General features: G+C 43.4%; 1 protein-coding gene across 1 annotated transcript in view; it reads right to left on the minus strand.

Moving 5' to 3' along the window:
* The window catches only part of LOC103636852 (putative low molecular weight protein-tyrosine-phosphatase slr0328), a 115788-nt gene that overhangs the window by 76798 nt on the left and 19796 nt on the right, over positions 1 to 19194 (minus strand). The gene's annotated exons all lie outside the window — the stretch shown is intronic.

Below are 19194 nucleotides of genomic sequence, written 5' to 3' on the forward strand. Positions count from 1 at the left end.
GGATCTATTTCCACACATATGTTGACGTCACAAGTGTAATATATCAAAAGAACAATGCATAATAGCGTAAATAACGATTATATTAACATATTACACTTCGAACAGACATAATGTCTTAAACCTTTATTCATCAAAGTACAACGAAACATGGACATCCATCCACAGGAAGATGACCGGGGGTATCACTAGACTAGCATCCACGGAGTTCAGCATCATATCTTCATCTGCAAGCTTCTGATCAAAATTTAATCAAGGGTGAGCTCACTTATGGTCAGGGCTCAGCAAGTGGGGGAAAAACTAATGCAAGTTTAACAAGGTGAGGCTAAGGTTGAGCAGTAAGCATTTTAGTTGGTCAACATTTTATTAACAACACCTGTCTTACTAATAAGTGTGAATCCCAAGTATTCCCATTAAACAAAGGTACAATAGTATATTAAAAACACTTAAGTGAAACCACTTAAGCAAAATATTGGCAGATCATCGGATCTCGATTTATTTCCATCTTCAAGTTCAATTATCATGTGAGGAGTCCAGGCTGCTCTTAACCGTGAGCACGACTGATATATCAGTTTTACACTCTGCAGAGGTGGCACATCTTTACCCATGAGTCGCTATTCCCTTCTAGCCCGGTTTAGCTAGACCCGTATTCACTTCCTAGGTGAATGGCCAGGGTCTCACTACGAGGCTTCTCCCTAGAGTCCTCATTACGCAAATGCTAGAAATGGTCAACTGCATAAGGTACACCTACCGTAACCAACTTATAGTCCAGTGCACAGGGTAAAGCTTTGGGAACTATGCCCGTATCCAATCTTCCTGAGCCGGTACTATAAGGGCTTGCTAGGTGCCCCCGTTCCTGGTCGACCACGACCAACACCCAACATAAGACTTCCCTAGTTATTTAGCCAAGCCCAGAGCCATGATAGTTCTCATGGTAGCACTGTTTTCCCGGGTGGTCACTCCATGTTCCAATTAATATGCAATAATCTTGTTTAATCATCAGGTTAACAACAATAATGTAAACTTACCATTTTGGAACATTAATATCATAAGCGGGAGTGACTGCATAAAGTTAAGTTGTAGCAATAGCATAGCTACTTGATTAAATCATAATCCCAGGTTAAACAAGGAGTAAGGTTGGAAAGGTTATCTAAACAGGTAACCCATCAAGTTATGCATATATATCCAAAAGAGTAAACTTTATTAAATGTATTGTTTGGGATCAAACAGAGTATGTAGAGGGAGAAGTCCACTTGCCTTGCTTATTGAAAACTTGAGGTTCTTCCACGGATAGGAATAGATCTTGATTCTTAACTACTAGATCAACCACTGAATATCACACAAACAAACAAGAAGAACAAACACCACTCAATAACATACAACATTCATCATACGTAAAGCTAAAAGAAAGGCTAACGAAAAGGGCGTTCGCTTTTCAAAAACATTACACGCAAGGGTTATAATAAAAAAGTATTCTTTTCACAAATGTGTGATCTATACTTTATAAAACAAGACATGAGCTTAAAATATCTTAATTAAAATATACAAATATTAGGTTCACCAATTTAATTTTTTATAAAACGTCATATGTGATATGTCTAAGATTAAGAGTTTATAAGACGATAAAACACATTATAACAATATTAAACCTTTTTAACCTTATAGAAGAGATATAAGTTATAAATCTAAGGTTAATGCGTTATGAAATACCTCATTAATTTTAGAAGCATTATGGAACGCATTATAATTCGTTGTTAAACCTTCACTTATGATAAACTAAGATATAAGTCTAAATAGGTTTTATATGAAAAGATCATTATTATTACATACCTATTTTATGAAAAACTAGGTTATAGGCCCTTAAGTGGATTTCATGCAAAAGATAATGAACAAATAACTATCTTTTATTTTCATTAGAAAACACATAGCCTATATTATTATATTCAAAGATAATATATAAAGTAACATTTTAAGTTTAAAAGAACTTAAACTCCTATTACTTTATTTGTTCCTTTAGGAAAAGCTAAGTGATTCGTATATAATGTGGACTAAATTTTATGAAATCATTAATCATGCCATAAATTTAGTTAAGAACAAATTGACTATAGGTTTGATTAATAAATTATGATAAAGGATAATTAATCTATTAATTATCTTTAATTCTTTTGTATGAATAAATTATCTAATTCATTAGAAAGGAAATTATGTATAAACTATCATTTTAGTTTATAAAAGCAATGACCCTTGTTATCTTTTAATTAAGAAAATGTAAATAATCTATTAATTGGACATATATTTATCTTCTATTTTTATTAAGAAACATATGTCTACATATCCTCTTAAAGTTTCTATTTAATACGGCTATACTTAAACATCTATAACGAACCTTGTTAAATATAATATCTGTTTAAAAGGTCATTTTAAACTAGACACAGGTTATCTAATTCTTTAGTAAGAAACCTACGTTTACCAACATAACTATCAATTTCTTTATTAGAAAAGTATGAGCGCCTAATTAAGTCATTTTAACATTATTATAAATTCTACTATTTCGGTTTTTCTCCTTTCTTTTCTAAATAGAATTTATACGTATAACTAAAAATTGTTTATTTAATTCTTCTAACATTAATATACTAAGAATTAATTGTAAATTACTAAATGAGACTTTTAATAACATATCATGGTTATTACTACATACATAAATATTTTACTTAATTCTACGTAATTTAGTGCTATACTTATGAATACTTTTATTATAAATAGTAAAATATACATTTTCATTTGACCGGAAATACGTTGCTTAGTATTTCTTCTATTTTTAATTTCTTATATCACTAAAATTATACTTATATCAATACTAACAGATTATCGCTTGACACACTAAAACGAAATTAATTATAAACATTTCTAGTATGAAAATCACTAAGTTAGTGAATAGTGACCGTGTTCATTTTTAGAACTATAAAATCACATGCATTTTAAAATATTGTCGCGGGTTCGATTTTGGTTACACGTATACATCGGAATCTCTAAAATCATACACGACTCGCCAAGTCGCATAATATTACAACAATAATTCACAAATTCATTCAACATATGATTTAGACAATAAATTAACGGGTTGGGGTTGTCTTCAACCTTGGGTTTGCTCATGCGCAGGAACGAATGTCGACGAGGGGGAGTGGTTTGGCGGGTAGGGAACGGGCGTGAGGTCCGGCCAGGGTGCTGCGCGGGCGAGCTCTAGCGCGGTGGCATCGACACTGGCGAGGCTCCGGCGAGGTTCCACGGACAGTGGGGCGGACGGCGACGGTGTAGACGAACTCCGGCAATGGCATGGGCGAGTGGGAGAGAGAGAGGAAGCTCGGGGAGGAAGAGAGCTTAGTTGTGGGAGGGAGAAGAGAGGAGCTCGGCGTCCAATTTATAGAGGATGGGAGGGAGAGAGAGAGAGACGCCGAGGAAGGGAGAGAGACATGGCCGTCAGTTTGAAGGCTTCAAGGTGCCATTGATGGCGTTGGTTCAATGGAGGGAGAAGTAACGACTGCAATAAAACTCCATTAACACAGAGGAACGGTCGCGGTCGTCCATTCGGCTCCGTGGTTGGGCGCAGGGGCTCGGCCAAACTTCCTGGCGCGGGTGCGGCGTCCTGCGCGGCTGGGGTCGCTTGGTCTCCTCGCGTGCAGGGCGCGTCGAGGCCGGCTAGAGTCGGGGTCGCGGCTACTGCGCAGCGCAGGTCAGGGCGTGGGCGCGAGGCGGTGTCGCGGGTCTGGGCGCTGGTCGGGCTTCGGACGTCGGGGAGGCGAGGCGTCGGGTCCGGCCGGTGTTGGCGGCTGCTCGGGATGGGGCACGGCTCGGCTGCTAGAGCTCCTGGCGCGGCGGTGTCGTGGCGGAAGCAGGGCGTCGCGGTGCAGCAGAGAGAGCAGGGGAGAGGGAGGGATGGAAGGAAGAGAGAGAGGCCGGGTGGGAGACGTTGGCGGTGGATGGAGCAGTGAAGGGGCAGGGGAGCGGCGGCTGCAGGGAAGTGGCGCGTGCGGCGCGGCAGGCTAGGTTTAGGGGTATTGGGCCTAATGGGCCGATTAGGTTTAGTTTAGGTTTTTTTCTCTTTTTTTCTATGTTTTTCGAAATACATATCTAAATAACCCTAAAATTTATAAAAATTAACCCAAAATTATTTATAAATATAATATTTTTATTTTGACTAATAATTTTATTATTTTTTGTGAATTTTCATTCAAGAAGAAATGTTATTAAATATTCAAAAAACCAATTGTGTGCAATCAAAATTATTCCAAATGCAAATAAATGACACACAATTAATGAAAAACTTATTACCCTGATTACCATTATAAACTAGGATTATTAATACACATATTTTCCAAAAACCTTATTTAGCAATTTATTATTGTTTTGTAAAATGAGATTTTCATCACAAGATCAAATTCATAAATTGGATTTGCAAATCAATTCAAACAAAATATATGCTTTGGCATGAGTGCAACAACACTTGGTTAAATTTTATCTATTCAAGAAATTCTTCAAATTATATATATTACCATTTTATTATTAGAAATCATAAGTATTTTTCCTTTCTACTGAAATTTAATAATTCTAATAGGTTTGTTTGCATTTGCTAGATTTAGGGTGTTACAAAATCTACCCCCTTAAAAAGAATCTCGTCCTCGAGATTAGGGAAGGCTAGCAAGAAAACAATGGTGATATATGGTTACTGTAGGTTCTTGGTTCACATTGATCTCTTCTAAACTTAAGGAACTTATTGTTTCTTTGCTCCACAACGACTACAAATCAGGCGATCTTTATCATCGTACTTATAACTGGTTGGTCTTCTTGATTATTGTTTGGGTCTTGCTCTGTAGTCTTCTTCTCTAGTCGTTCAAGTTGCGTCTTGGGGCATTGACGAATAACATGTCCTTCGCTCTTGCAGTAGAAGCAAGCACCTCTTGCTTTGAGTTCTTTGCGAGTCAACTTTGCTTGACCCACTGGTGATGAGGGATGATTGGGTGTCTGTATCTCATATAGCTGAGTCTGGCTTGATTCTTATGTTTGGGTATCCATGTGTTTCGGGGCTTTTGCTTGTGGTTGAGGTGGACTAGTCATGTATCCAAACATTTTCCTATTCCTTTTGTTGTTCTTCACTATGTTGATAGAAGTTTCTATGCATTTTTGTTCATATTCCATGTCTGGAGACTGAGATAGCTTTAGCTCGGAGGTGTGCGGTAGTGAACTCTTCTCAGAACAGTTACGAAGGTAATGATCTTCACGTCCACATAGATAGCAAGCTTTTCTTGGAGTTATTTCTTGACTTTTTCCATGTTTCCATTTTTGTTTCTTGGACCTGATGCGGCAATGGGGCTGAAACTATGTGCAGGTGATAGTCCATCCATCAATGTAACACTCATGTGCTTCTTTTTGGAGCTGGGCATCCTTGTGATGTTTCCTTTTTGGAATACCTGACAATTCATCGTCTGACAGTGCATCTGCTATTAGTTGTTCTTGGAAAGACCATTGACTTTTTATGCCAGAAAACAAAATCTGGTTCTTCTGCTTTGTAGTTTCACTTTCGTTTATACTGATCTGGTGACAAGGAATTCCATAGTACTCACAACAACAACATGTTCCAAGATCATTTGTCTGTTGGTGTGCATCCTTTTATGTTTGTTCATTAGTTGTTTCATTTCTAGTGACGTTTCGACTTGCCAACACTTGCTGGTATGATGAGGTGAGTTGAGATGCTTTCTGTATTATTAGAGCTTGTGCATGTAACAACTTCTCTAAGTCAACTATCGAGGGTGATGTTGTGGTTGATGTCATATGGGTAACGGTAGCCTGCTCATGTGCTATAAATTCTGCTAAATCAACTTGTTGGAGTCTAGCTACCACTTGATAGGTTGCTTGCAGAAACTGTGTGTGCGCCTTCTAGAAGTGTTCCATCTGAGACTTAGCTGGAGGAGTTGCCAACACAATGTATTCTTTGCACTTAGTGACATCACTTGTAGTTGACATTCCAAGGTCTGACATCTATATGGATATAGTAAGGAAAGAAGGGACGAAAAGATTGAGATAAGACAGACTATAAAGAGTAGAGAGAACCCAACTATCTAAGGTTTAACCTAGCTAACTGTTGTCATTGTGGACAAAAGTCACACAATACAACAACAATCATTACAAAGAAGCAAATCAAACATAGTCACAAAGATAACTAACATGAACTCAAACATATCAGCACAACACAACTCGATGTTATTCATTCAATCAAAAGGCAATCTTGCCTAGGGAAAACAATTTCTTGTAGTTTTTTTCGAAAGGCAGGACAAGGTTAGGAATAAGGAAGAGATTATAAAATCAAGGAATAAGAACAGAAATAACAAGGAGATAGACAAGATCAAAACATTATTGTTAATGACCAAGGGTGAAATAAGATAACCACTAATTGATGAAGCGAGGATAAATTATACAACCAAGGATATGAGAATTTTTTTAAGGATACAAAATACTAGGGCATTATCAAGGAGAGAAGTAGAGAGACAAAGGGTTCAATATATCAAGGTAGATATTGTCCAAGGATGACAATACAATGGCAAGAAAACAAGAGTAGAACAAAACAAGGGTTATATAGCAATATTATGAGTTATAAAACAACCACAATATAACGTCGTCTTTACCGATCTAGTCGAAAACTTAACACTATAAAACTATCCTATCAACCTAACCAAGAAGAATGGTAATAGATCCAGGAGATCTATAACGAAAACTTCTTGCAGGTGGGGATAAGACAGAGAATAGGGCATCGTTGATAGCTTCGAAAGGGTTCCTTTAGGTAGACTTCACTTCAAGTTCTACAATCCTAACTTGATCATCTTGTAGTGCTTCTGAGTAGAGTCTTCTGATAGACCAAAATCAGAATAGAAGAGTTGAAAATAAAAGAGACGAGTTTTGATATAAGGTAAGTTTTTATGGAGGAAAATATATCAGGCTTTGAAAGACTGACTGGGCTTTTGATTTCTAACTAATCTAGCAACCTACGGTCACATTTCTTTGATACCACTTCTGTCACACACGTTTCCAATGGGCAGAGCCGGGTGCATCACATATGTGTGCCAGGATCTATTTCCACACATATGATGACGTCACAAGTGTAATGTATCAAAAGAACAATGCATAAAAGCGTAAATAACGATTATATTAACTTATTACACTTCGAACAGACATAATGTAACACCCCAGGTGTTACTCAGGGTGTCCACCCAGGGCTACACCATTTAAATCTACTATCACATGTGGGCTAGTTTGAGCAAAGTACATCAAACTTAGAATTCAAGGTCCTAAGCAAGTGCAACCCATCTTGGATATCATACCCTAACTTATCATGCACATCTAAAGGGGAGAATTGCCCAAAACCCTAAAGCACACCCCTTGGGCAATGGGAACCCTAGATGTAAGTATGACCAAAAGGTCATGAAAACCTTTTGATCATGGCTTGGGCCAAATATAAAAGTTGTAGTACACTAAATAACCTACAAATAATAGTAAGAAAGTAACCCCAAAAAGATTTCAGAAAAACCCCAAAAGTTTCACCAAAGGATTGAGAATGAAAGAAAAATCAGAAATTGTCTAAGTCCAAAACTAACCTTTGGACAAAGATCACACATGTTCACTCTCATCCAAAATTCAAAACACTTCGACCCAATTGACAAAGTGGCGCCAAATTACCCCTAGAATGCCCTGGAGGAAGTTGACAACTACCCTAAGTCGTTTGACACGACTTGGCATACCTTTTGTCCCAGTTTGGACAGCTATGACATAGGCAACATCTCACCCCTCTATCTCCCTACCCCGACCGTATCTTGGCTTGGAACTCACAGCAAAAAGGTAGGATATGGAGCAGGGAAGAGACCGTACACAGTGGTTTTGCCAAGATACGCACGCTAAGGTGATCAAATCCGCCGTTGAACCATGGCAGAAGCGAGCTCCCACGTGTTCGACGCGGGCTGACACTCGGGGGCGCGCTCAGAGCACGCCCGTGTGTGAACCCCCGCGCACCCGCGGCCGCCCATGACCACGCCCGTGCCATGGCTATAAAGCCCGTCCCAGTGCCCGGCTGCCTTCCCCGTTGCCTCCTCCGTACCACGCCTAACTCCCCCGAGCTCGCCCATAGCTCCGGCGACCTCCCCACGACCCACCAGAGCCGCCGAGGGCAACCACCGTGGCCAACCCCTTTCCCACCCTCCTCCGCTCGGTCCAAGCCCTCGGATAGCTTCCTTGAGAGGCCGTGAAGCTTGCACGAGCTTGCACCGAGAACTCGCGCCACTGGAATAGCGAAATCGTGCTCGCCGGAGTTCAGAACCCCGCCGGCGCACGTGGACCGGGTAAGTCACTGCGCCATTTTTCGATTCAATGCACAGATAGCCTCTACATCACCCCGTGAAGCTCACCGTGCCACTGGATTGAACTAGATCGCCGTGGTTTGACCGGAACACTCGCCGCCGACGAGAGCCCCCGCCTGCGCACGTGGACCGGATGATTCCGGCCACCCCCGCCGTTGAGCCGTACACCGTTGTGACCGCCTGGACCTCCCGAAGCCAACCCCGCCCCTCGCCGGACCTCTCTTGCCGCCGGTAAGCCGCGCCACCCTTTTCTTTCTCGCGGGTACTGTTTAAACCTAGGGAGGGACCGCGGGGGAGAAGAAAAGAAAGCTAGGGGGTTTTGCGCATTGTCAGTGACTCAGATAAATAGTAGCGCGGGGGTATAACTGAGAGAGTTAGTTTGGAAATAACCCAAGGACCTCGGTGCAAAGTGGTTTTCCAGGAAACCTTTTATTAAATCTGATTTAAAATTTGAACAGAACTTGAATAATTCATATCTTCTGTTTTATTCATCCAAATTTAGTCAAACCAATTTTGCCAGATCTTAAATAATATAAACTACTTAAGAAAAATATAAAACCCCTATGTACTACAGAAAACTTTAGGGTTCTGATTTAAATACTGATTTGACCAAAAGCTAAATAATGGGAAGAAAAATAGTTGCACTATTTAACTGGAGTTAAGAAAATTTGGAGAAGTTTATGACCACCTACTGACCTGTTTAAAAATGCTAAACCCCTCTGTACACCCCATTAAGGTAGAGTTTGCCATTTATTTTACATTATGCTTAAGGTTAAAGAAAATAGGAAAGGTGATTTAAATAAAGAACCAGGGAGCCCCTATATTTTTGTTAGTATACTTATTCAGTGTAGGTTACTAGAAAAATTGATTATACCCTAGTTTAGTATAAAATAAATAGGATACTTTTTATTTTAAGAAAACAAGGAAAACTTAGAAAAGCCCTACAAAAATAACCCCAAGGTGAAAACACCCCTACCCTTGGGATAGTAAATCTTTTGTTATGAAGGACATAGGAAAAATATGAAATCTCCTGTTTGACATTTTTCAAATAGCAAGGTAGTGGAAAGTGCCTTTTTGGCATTAAACTTTGGAAAATCACAACTAAATAACCATCCCTTAGCTTTATGTGGTTTTTGGCACAGAAGCTTATTATTACTGTTAGATGCCAACAAAAATAACCCTTAGGACGAACCCTCTCCTAGTTGAGAGTTGTAGTGCAAAGTGGCCCATTTACACAACTTTTGATTATTTTTGTCTAAAGCATAGCCTTTTTATTTTTAACCTCAACTTCCTAGAATGAGCTATATTGACCAATGGCAACCTCCTGTAATTTTTACAAAATTTTTGGAAAAAGTTAAACCACTATTGTAGTTCAAACCTCCACTAGAATTCATAAATAGAAAATAAAGAAAGGAAAATGAATAATGGAAATTAATGTCATCCTAAAACCCTTTTGTAAATTGTCCACTGAAATGTATAAAGGAAATACAAATCCACTATGCTTATCCCTAACAAAACCTAAACCTAGAGTGATAAGCATAAACCACTAAAAGCCATGTATGACCAAGAAACCCTAAGTTACTCATTAACTTAGTTTTTCTTCCTTTAGCAGAATGTTATTAAATCCTACATAATCATGACATACATATTCATTGCATTTCGATAGACTGTAACCTCGCTGACGGAGAGTACGTCCTCGTGCCGGAGCAACGAGCTGCTTAGGAGGTAGCCCCGGATACAGCACCAGAGCCTGCACCAAAGGATCTGCCTGCCACAGCTTTGGAAGGCAAGCCCTGGTTTATGCATAACCTGTTATTTATGCTATTTTACTATACTTAATGATTGTAGGATTGAATGTGCACTTAGGTGTAGGAGTTGTTTGAAACCCTAGTTGCATGATCTCAGGAATCCTTTTGAGATGGATACTAGTATGCTAGGTCGAGTAGCTGCTTTATTTAATTAGGATCTCGGTAGAAGACGAGTGATTTTTCTAGCACTCGCGCGAGATTAGGAATTGGTTGTACCCACTTTCATATCATCATGATACTAGTCTGTGGACAACAATCCATGGGGATTGGTTGTCTATGAGATGGAAAATTTGGAATAAGGATTAACGTGCGGATACCTGTGTCAAGCGTTTGAACGTACTAAACACATACCGAGAAATATGGTAAATCGGTAAGCCTAGTACCTGAGTGAACCTGCCCGCAAACTTTGCCCCTCACGCGACCTGAGACGTGGTCTCCCATTCCGGTTATGGTGGGTACAAGTGCGGTCACTGCACGACGGCAGTCGGGGTCAGTGAGGCATTGTACGCCAAGGCGGTGAGCCCTGATCTATTGCCAGGGAATCGATGGGGACGGTTGATGTGTGTGGGGATGGAGTGCCCCTGCATGTCGTGTGTTTAGGTTTACCTTGCAAGGATAAAAACTCGATTCGAATTGTCTCCTTCTCGCAGCTAATGAGACTGCTTGATCCATTGTACTGCATTGAGTAACAAGTGGAAATATTATGAGTTGATACAAGATGTTGATTGCTAAAAATGTTTGCTACTATGTATGAGTAGATAGTACATATTTAGCCTTAAGAGAGTCACACTTAAATTTGACAAAGTTAAAACTTGATTTAGAAACTCAGCTAGTGCTTTTGGCAACCAAACCCCACAGCCAAACAGCTGCATGTCTAGAGGTAGAGGAGTAGACTCCTCACACCGGGTAAGTCTAGCTGAGTATTAGTATACTCAGCCTTGCTTGTGGCACAATTTTACAGGTTCCTTGGAGGACATGGTTGCTGGAGTGACTTGGTCGTCCATCTTGCCACCGGGTTGGACTATCAAGTGGGACCCTGCCTCGGCTGAGGAGGAGCATGAGGAGTGATGGGACAGGCTTCCCCATCCCTCCATTTATTTATCGTTAGTTTTATTCCGCTGCACTCGAACAATGATGACTACTTTTGCAAAACTCCGATGGTGATGTAATAATTTAATACTCCTTAATGCATGGTTTTATGCTTTATTGTATTTGCTCTGTGACTCACCATCGAGTGAGATTGTAGTACTTGATCCTGTCAGTGGCCTTGTCGGACTAGATCCGAGGGATTGACGGGTTATTCCCATTTAAGTGTCGTCTAGCCTCTAAGGTGGGACTTAGACACTTAAGTCGGAATAATTCGGGCAGTTCCGCCACAGCTGGTATCGGAGCTTGTACCACCACAGAGGAATCAATAAAATATAAATACCATCCTTTTCCGAAGTAAAACTTGATAGAAACAATGTTGGATAGATCATTGGACGATCAGGATAGACCTAGGACGTGAAGCCTTAGGATGATAGAGGGGTAGTTAGGTGGCTAAGTGATTAAGCCCTACAGGCTACTATAAGGGGTGGGAGTTATTCCCTATTCCCTTTATATTGATGTGAGGTCGTTCAGGACGAGCATGCATGCATTCTTAAATTAAACAAATGGATAATTGAGTAAGGACTTAAATACAAAATGATGACCAACTAAGTACCCCAGTACCATTGTTATATTTAGAGAGAGGCTAAGTTGTGTTTCCTTTTTCTTTTTATAATTCTTTTTCTTTTACTTACGCTTAACCGTACACAGATGACTTCCCACGGATCCTCAGACGACGGGAATGCACTGTCCCACACTGACGGGCTTGCACGAGAGGGCTTTCCCCATATTTTGTGGGAGGTACTTCAGGGGGCCGGATACACGACACCTCCTTAGTACGCGGTGCAGCAGTTCGAGAAGCACTGAGTGCCCCGCTATAGGGTGAGGATGACCTTGGAGCCTCATCCCCTGCAGCTAGGCTGGCGTTCGCTGGACTTTGAGTCCTTTGGATACCAGGCTGAGGATACGATCGAGGCGATTGCGCTGCACGGATTGACCACTCTCTGCGGATTCCACCCCTTGGAGCTGTCCACCCACCCCATTGGCTTGTTCCCCGCGGAGAGGGAGGACGACCCAATGTGGAAGGATCGGGTGGAGCATGCCAAGGACATCTGGGCTATCTACCCGGGCCAGACGGCTCACTTGACAGTGCGGTGCATGAATGCCCTGTACCATCTGCAAGTGATGCGTGGTGAGGCAATGTCCCATCTGATGGCATTGCTGGAGGCAACAAAGATCACCCTGGACAACAGAGAGGAGCTTGTGGTTGATTTGTCCACTGAGATGGTGGAAAAGGATTTGCAGGTGGAGCAGCTGTCAAATGAGATCCAAGAGCTAGAGGAATTAGTGGGAACCAGAGAGAACACCATTGAGGTTCTCGAGGATCAGCTTATCAACACCCAGCAGCAGCTGGCCGAGGCTAATGATCACCTGGATATGCATCACCAGGAGATCCAGGACATGGAGGCCAACGAGGACGTCGACATTGAGGGAGGAGAGGAGCCTGCCTCCAGCTTGGACACTGCTGGCTCAGGGAGACCACCTTTCCCCAAGTCGAGTGTTGCCTCGTTCGCTCACTAGGTATCAGGAGTAGGGCTAGAAGTCCGTAATGGTGGGACTCCTCCAAGCTAGCTTAGCTTTTGCACCCTTGGGGTACTAGGCTAGATAGAGTTGAGTCTTTTGGGCCATTGATGTAATCGTGATAAACTCTTTTGAAAGCATGGTTGATGGATGATGTTAGTCTTAATTTGGGAAGAAAAGTTTATGCCTTAAGAAATCCTTTATATTTATGCAAGAATCTATCAATTTCGCCTTTTGACTCTTTCACCGCGATTAAACCTTAAACTTGAAGATGTGGTATTAAGAAAATATGTGATTTTTCAGATGGCCGGGAGAGCGCGTCGTGGCCAGAATGAGCGTGTTCCTCCACCACCGCCACCGCCTCCCACTCTGCAGGAGCTAATGGCTCAGCAGAATGAGATCTTGAGGCAGCTAGCTCAGCGCCGGCCACCACCTCAGCACTATGGTGGTGGAGATCATCAACGTCACCCCGCGGCAGCTACCTACCAGGAGTTCCTCAGTACCCAGCCTCCATTGTTCACCAGGGCAGAGGACCCACTTGATGCAGATGTATGGTCAAGAGTAGTAGAATCCGAATTCCCATTACTCCATGGGGTTTGCTCAGAGGTCACTAAGGTCAGGTTCGCCACCCAGCAGCTTCGCGGACTCGCAAGGTCTTGGTGGGACCATTTTCTTGCTATGCAGCCAGAGGACCGAGAGGTGGAATGGAGAGAATTCAAGGCAGCTTTCAGGGGGCACCATATACCAGCCGGAATTATGGACCGAAAGTTCAACGATTTTCTGGCACTCACTCAGGGCAACCGGACAATATTGCAGTATGCTCAGGCCTTTAATGACCTGTGCCAGTATGCCGAGTATCATGCAGATACAGACGAGAAGAAGAGACAGGTTCAGGAGGGGGCTCAGCACTAAGCTCCGTGACCATCTCAACACCGTCAGGGCCAATAGCTATAATGAGTTGGTCAACATGGCCATCTCCCAGGAGGACTGTATCACCGCTCGTCAGGCAGAGAAGAAGAGGAAGACCCCTGTGGCAGGACCCTCAGCTCAGCCACAGCGCTTCAGGATTGTGTCTGACACTCAGAGCAGGGGACCTCAGCAGCAGCAAGGGCGTTGGGTGATCCGACCACAGCAGCAGCAGCAGACACCCAACCGTACCCAGTTTCCAGCTCAGAGGAACAATCAGCAGCAGCAGCAATATCGCCAGGCAAATGACAACAGGTGTTTCACATGCGGCAACACCGGACATTATGCCAAGAATTGCCCCAGAAACCAGCAGAGGCAGGGGCAGAATGTTAATCAGAACCAAGGCAAGAGGCAGAAGGTGCAAGTGAGGCAAGGCAGGCTGAACTTCACCACCATGGCTGATATTCTAGAGGGAGCACCCGTCTTGACTGGTATCTTTACAGTTTTGAATTATCCTGCTATTGTTCTTTTTGATTCTGGTGCATCACACAGTTTTATCAGTACCAAATTTAGTGCCAAGTGTCAGTTACCTTTCCTCCACACCAATGGGTGTATTACAATTTCAACACCAGGAGGCAGGATTGCCACCTATCAGATCAATAGACACGTACCAATTAAGCTGGGTAGTTTCATTTTTAAAACCACTCTCTTGATAATGGGATTGGATAGTGTGGATATCATCCTAGGTACTGATTGGTTATCACGACACCACACGGTGATTGATGTCGCAGCCAGAGCCATAGAAATCCACTCCCCTTTGGATGGCGAGATCACCTTGTATCTACCCAACCAGGGTTGTACCCGTTCTTGTGCATTCACTATGATAGAGTCACTAGTGGAAGGGATCTCAGTGGTCCGTGATTACCCAGATGTTTTTCTGGATGAATTGCCAGGGATGCCACCTGACCGAGACATTGAGTTCGCCATTGAATTGCAACCCGAGACTGCTCCTATCTCCAAGAGACCCTATAGGATGCCTCCCGCAGAATTAGCAGAACTGAAAAAGCAAATGCAGGAGTTGTTGGACAAGGGGTTCATTTGCCCCAGTACTTCACCTTGGGGATGTCCTGCTTTATTTGTGAAGAAAAAGGACGAGAGTTTGAGAATGTGTGTCGATTACCGCCCTCTCAATGCGATGACTATCAAGAACAAATACCCACTGCCCCGCATTGATGTTTTGTTCGATCAGTTGGTGGGAGCCAAAGTATTCTCCAAGATAGATCTTCGCTCGGGTTACCATCAGATTAAAATCCGTGCCAGCAATATTCCCAAGACGGCCTTCTCAACCAGATATGGGCTTTATGAGTTTTTGGTGATGTATTTTGGGCTGACCAATGCCTCGGCTTATTTTATGTACCTGATGAACTCAGTATTCATGCCAGAGCTGGACAAATTCGTGGTCGTTTTCATTGATGATATTCTGGTCTATTCCAAGAATGAAGCCGAGCACACCAAACATTTGCATACTGTACTTCAGAGGCTACGTGACCATCAGTTGTATGCCAAATTGTCTAAATGCGAATTCTGGCTGAAGGAAATTAAATTCTTGGGTCACACAATTTCTCAAGATGGGATATCAGTTGATCCTGAGAAGGTACAAGAGGTAATGGATTGGAAACCCCCGACTACAGTAAGGCAGATTCGGAGTTTTCTAGGATTGGCAGGGTATTATCGACGATTTATTCTGGATTTCTCCAGAATTGCCAAACCAATGACTGAACTATTAAAGAAGGGAGTCAAGTATAATTAGAGCCAAAAGTGCGAAGATGCTTTTCATACACTGAGGCAGCATTTGACAACAGCCCCAGTGCTGGCTCAACCTGATAACACCAAGCCCTTTGAAGTTTATTGTGATGCTTCCGGCACTGGATTGGGATGTGTATTAATGCAAGATAACAGAGTAATTGCTTATGCCTCCCGAGCACTCAGACCCCATGAGCAGAACTACCCTACACATGATCTGGAGTTAGCAGCCGTGGTTCATGCTCTCAAGATATGGAGACACTACTTGATGGGAGCTCACTGTAATATTTACACGGATCACAAGAGCCTCAAATACATTTTCACCCAGGCAGATCTGAACATGAGGTAGAGGAGATGGTTGGAGTTAATCAAGGACTATGATTTGGAGGTGCATTACCATCCGGGCAAAGCCAATGTTGTGGCAGATGCCTTGAGCAGAAAGGCCTAGTGCAATTGTATGAGCATGGATGCAAGAGTTACCACCCTGTGTGATGAATTGTGCAAGCTGAACCTGGAAGTTGTTCCTTCAGGTGAATTAAATTATATCTCGGTGGAGCCCACATTACAAGAGCAAATAGTCAGGGCACAGAATGAAGACAAGGGTGTTCAGGTTATCAAGGAAATGATCAAGCAGAAGGCACAGAAATACAAGTGCTTCCGTCAGGACAACAAGGGAATTCTATGGTTTGGAGATCGATTGGTTGTCCCCAAGGACCCTGAACTCAGAAAGAGGATATTGGATGAAGCTCACCTTTCCAAATTCTCCATGCACCCTGGTAGCAACAAGATGTACCATGATACTGGTGGACCAGGATGAAGAGGGAAATTGCCAAGTACATATCCGAGTGCGATACCTGCCAGAGAATCAAAGCCAGTCATTTGAAGGCAGCAGGCCCTTTGCAACCCCTTCCCATACCATCTTGGAAATGGGAGGACATTTGCATGGACTTTATCGTGGGATTGCCCAATACCTCCAGGCACCATGATTCCATTTGGGTTATTGTGGACAGATTGACCAAGACCGCTCATTTCTTACTAGTGCATACCACCCACAAGACAGAGAAATATGCAGAAATTTATGTTGATCAAATAGTGCGGTTGCATGGTATTCCAAAAACCATTGTATCTGACAGAGGAGCACTGTTTGTGGCACGCTTTTGGGAGCAGCTGCAAGACTCACTTGGGACCCAGGTAATACGAAGCTCGGCATACCATCCTCAAACAGATGGCCAGACAGAAAGGGTAAATCAGATTTTGGAAGACATGTTGCTGGCATGTGTACTACACTACGGAAAGGATTGGGACAAGTGTCTTTCCTTGGTAGAGTTTTCTTATAATAACAGCTACCAATCCAGTTTGAAGATGGCACCTTTTGAAGCCTTGTACGGGAGAAGGTGTAGGACCCCGCTGAATTGGTCTCAAGCAGGAGAGAGGGAAATATTTGGGCCAGACTTGGTACTTGAAGCAGAGGAAAAGGTCAGAGTCATTAAGAAGAACTTAGAAGCTGCTCAGGCCAGGCAAAAGAGCTATCATGACAAGAGGTGGAAGCCCCTACAGTTTGAAGTGGGAGAACATGTTTATCTTAAGGTATCACCCACCAAGGGCGTCCAGAGATTTGGGATCAAGGGCAAGTTAGCTCCTCGCTACATTGGACCCTATGAGATCAAAGCAAGTTGTGGACCCGTAGCCTATCAATTGGAATTGCCACCACACATGTCAGCAGTCCACAATGTGTTTCATGTATCTCAGCTGCGAAAATGTGTCCGCCTGCCCACTGAAGTGCTACCTAAACCAGACATTGAGATAGAACCAGACTTGTCCTATCAAGAGTATCCCGTCAAGGTATTGGATCAGAAAGAGAGGTCAACACGGGCAAAGTCGATCAGAATGTATAAGGTTCAGTGGAGTCACCATTCAGTAGAAGAAGCTACATGGGAGACTGAGGATTTTCTACGCTCTCGCTTCCCCGACTTTCTACCCAAAGGAGTCGGTACGTAACCCCAAAAACCCCACCCCCACCTGCCCTCTGAATACAATTATAAGAAAAACTTAGATAACAAGGGTAGTCTAAGTTGTGGATTTAACTTAAAAAGGACTTCCTTCTGAAGTTGCAAAGAGAATGACATTCGAAGAGCAGTTAACAAGAGAAACTTGGGTAAAAGAAAGAGTAGCACACCAACACACCTTCACGGCACCCCTCCAAGGGACTCTACCAAAAATCTCGGGATGAGATTCCTTTAAGGGGGGAGGGCTGTAACACCCCAGGTGTTACTCAGGGTGTCCACCCAGGGCTACACCATTTAAATCTACTATCACATGTGGGCTAGTTTGAGCAAAGTACATCAAACATAGAATTCAAGGTCCTAAGCAAGTGCAACCCATCTTGGATATCATACCCTAACTTATCATGCACATCTAAAGGGGAGAATTGCCCAAAACCCTGAAGCACACCCCTTGGGCAATGGGAACCCTAGATGTAAGTATGACCAAAAGGTCATGAAAACCTTTTGATCATGGCTTAAGCCAAATATAAAAGTTGTAGTACACAAAATAACCTACAAATAATAGTAAGAAAGTAACCCCAAAAAGATTTCAGAAAAACCCCAAAAGTTTCACCAAAGGATTGAGAATGAAAGAAAAATCAGAAATTGTCTAAGTCCAAAACTAACCTTTGGACAAAGATCACACATGTTCACCCTCATCCAAAATTCAAAACACTTCAACCCAATTGACAAAGTGGCGCCAAATTACCCCTAGAATGCCCTGGAGGAAGTTGACACCTACCCTAAGTCGTTTGACACGACTTGGCATAGCTTTTGTCCCCGTTTGGACAGCTATGACATAGGCAACTTCTCACCCCTCTATCTCCCTACCCCGACCATATCTTGGCTTGGAACTCACAGCAAAAAGGTAGGATATGGAGCAGGGAAGAGACCGTACACAGTGGTTTTGCCAAGATACGCACGCTAAGGTGCTCAAATCCGCCGTTGAACCATGGCAGAAGCTAGCTCCCATGTGTTCGACGCGGGCTGACACTCGGGGGTGCGCTCAGAGCACGCCTGTGCGCGAACCCCCGCGCGCCCGCGGCCGCCCGTGACCACGCCCGCGCCACGGCTATAAAGCTCGTCCCAGTGCCCGGCTGCCTTCCCCGTTGCCTCCTCCGTACCACGCCTAACTCCCCCGAGCTCGCCCATAGCTCCGGCGACCTCCCCGCGACCCGCCAGAGCCGCCCGAGGGCAACCACCGTGGCCAACCCCTTTCCCGCCCTCCTACGCTCGGTCCAAGCCCTCGGATAGCTTCCCTGAGAGGCCGTGAAGCTTGCACGAGCTTGAACCGAGAACCCGCGCCACCGGAATAGCGAAATCGTGCTCGCCGGAGTTCAGAACCCCGCCGGCGCACGTGGACCGGGTAAGTCACTGCGCCATTTTTCGATTCAATGCACAGATAGCCTCTACATCACCCCGTGAAGCTCACCGTGCCACTGGATTGAACTAGATCGCCGTGGTTTGACCGGAACACTCGCCGCCGACGAGAGCCCCCGCCAGCGCACGTGGACCGGACGATTCCGGCCACCCCCGCCGTCGAGCCGTACACCGTTGTGACCGCCAGGACCT

This window comes from Zea mays, chromosome 8, assembly GCF_902167145.1.
Source record: "Zea mays cultivar B73 chromosome 8, Zm-B73-REFERENCE-NAM-5.0, whole genome shotgun sequence".
NCBI classification, from domain to species: Eukaryota; Viridiplantae; Streptophyta; class Magnoliopsida; order Poales; family Poaceae; genus Zea; species Zea mays.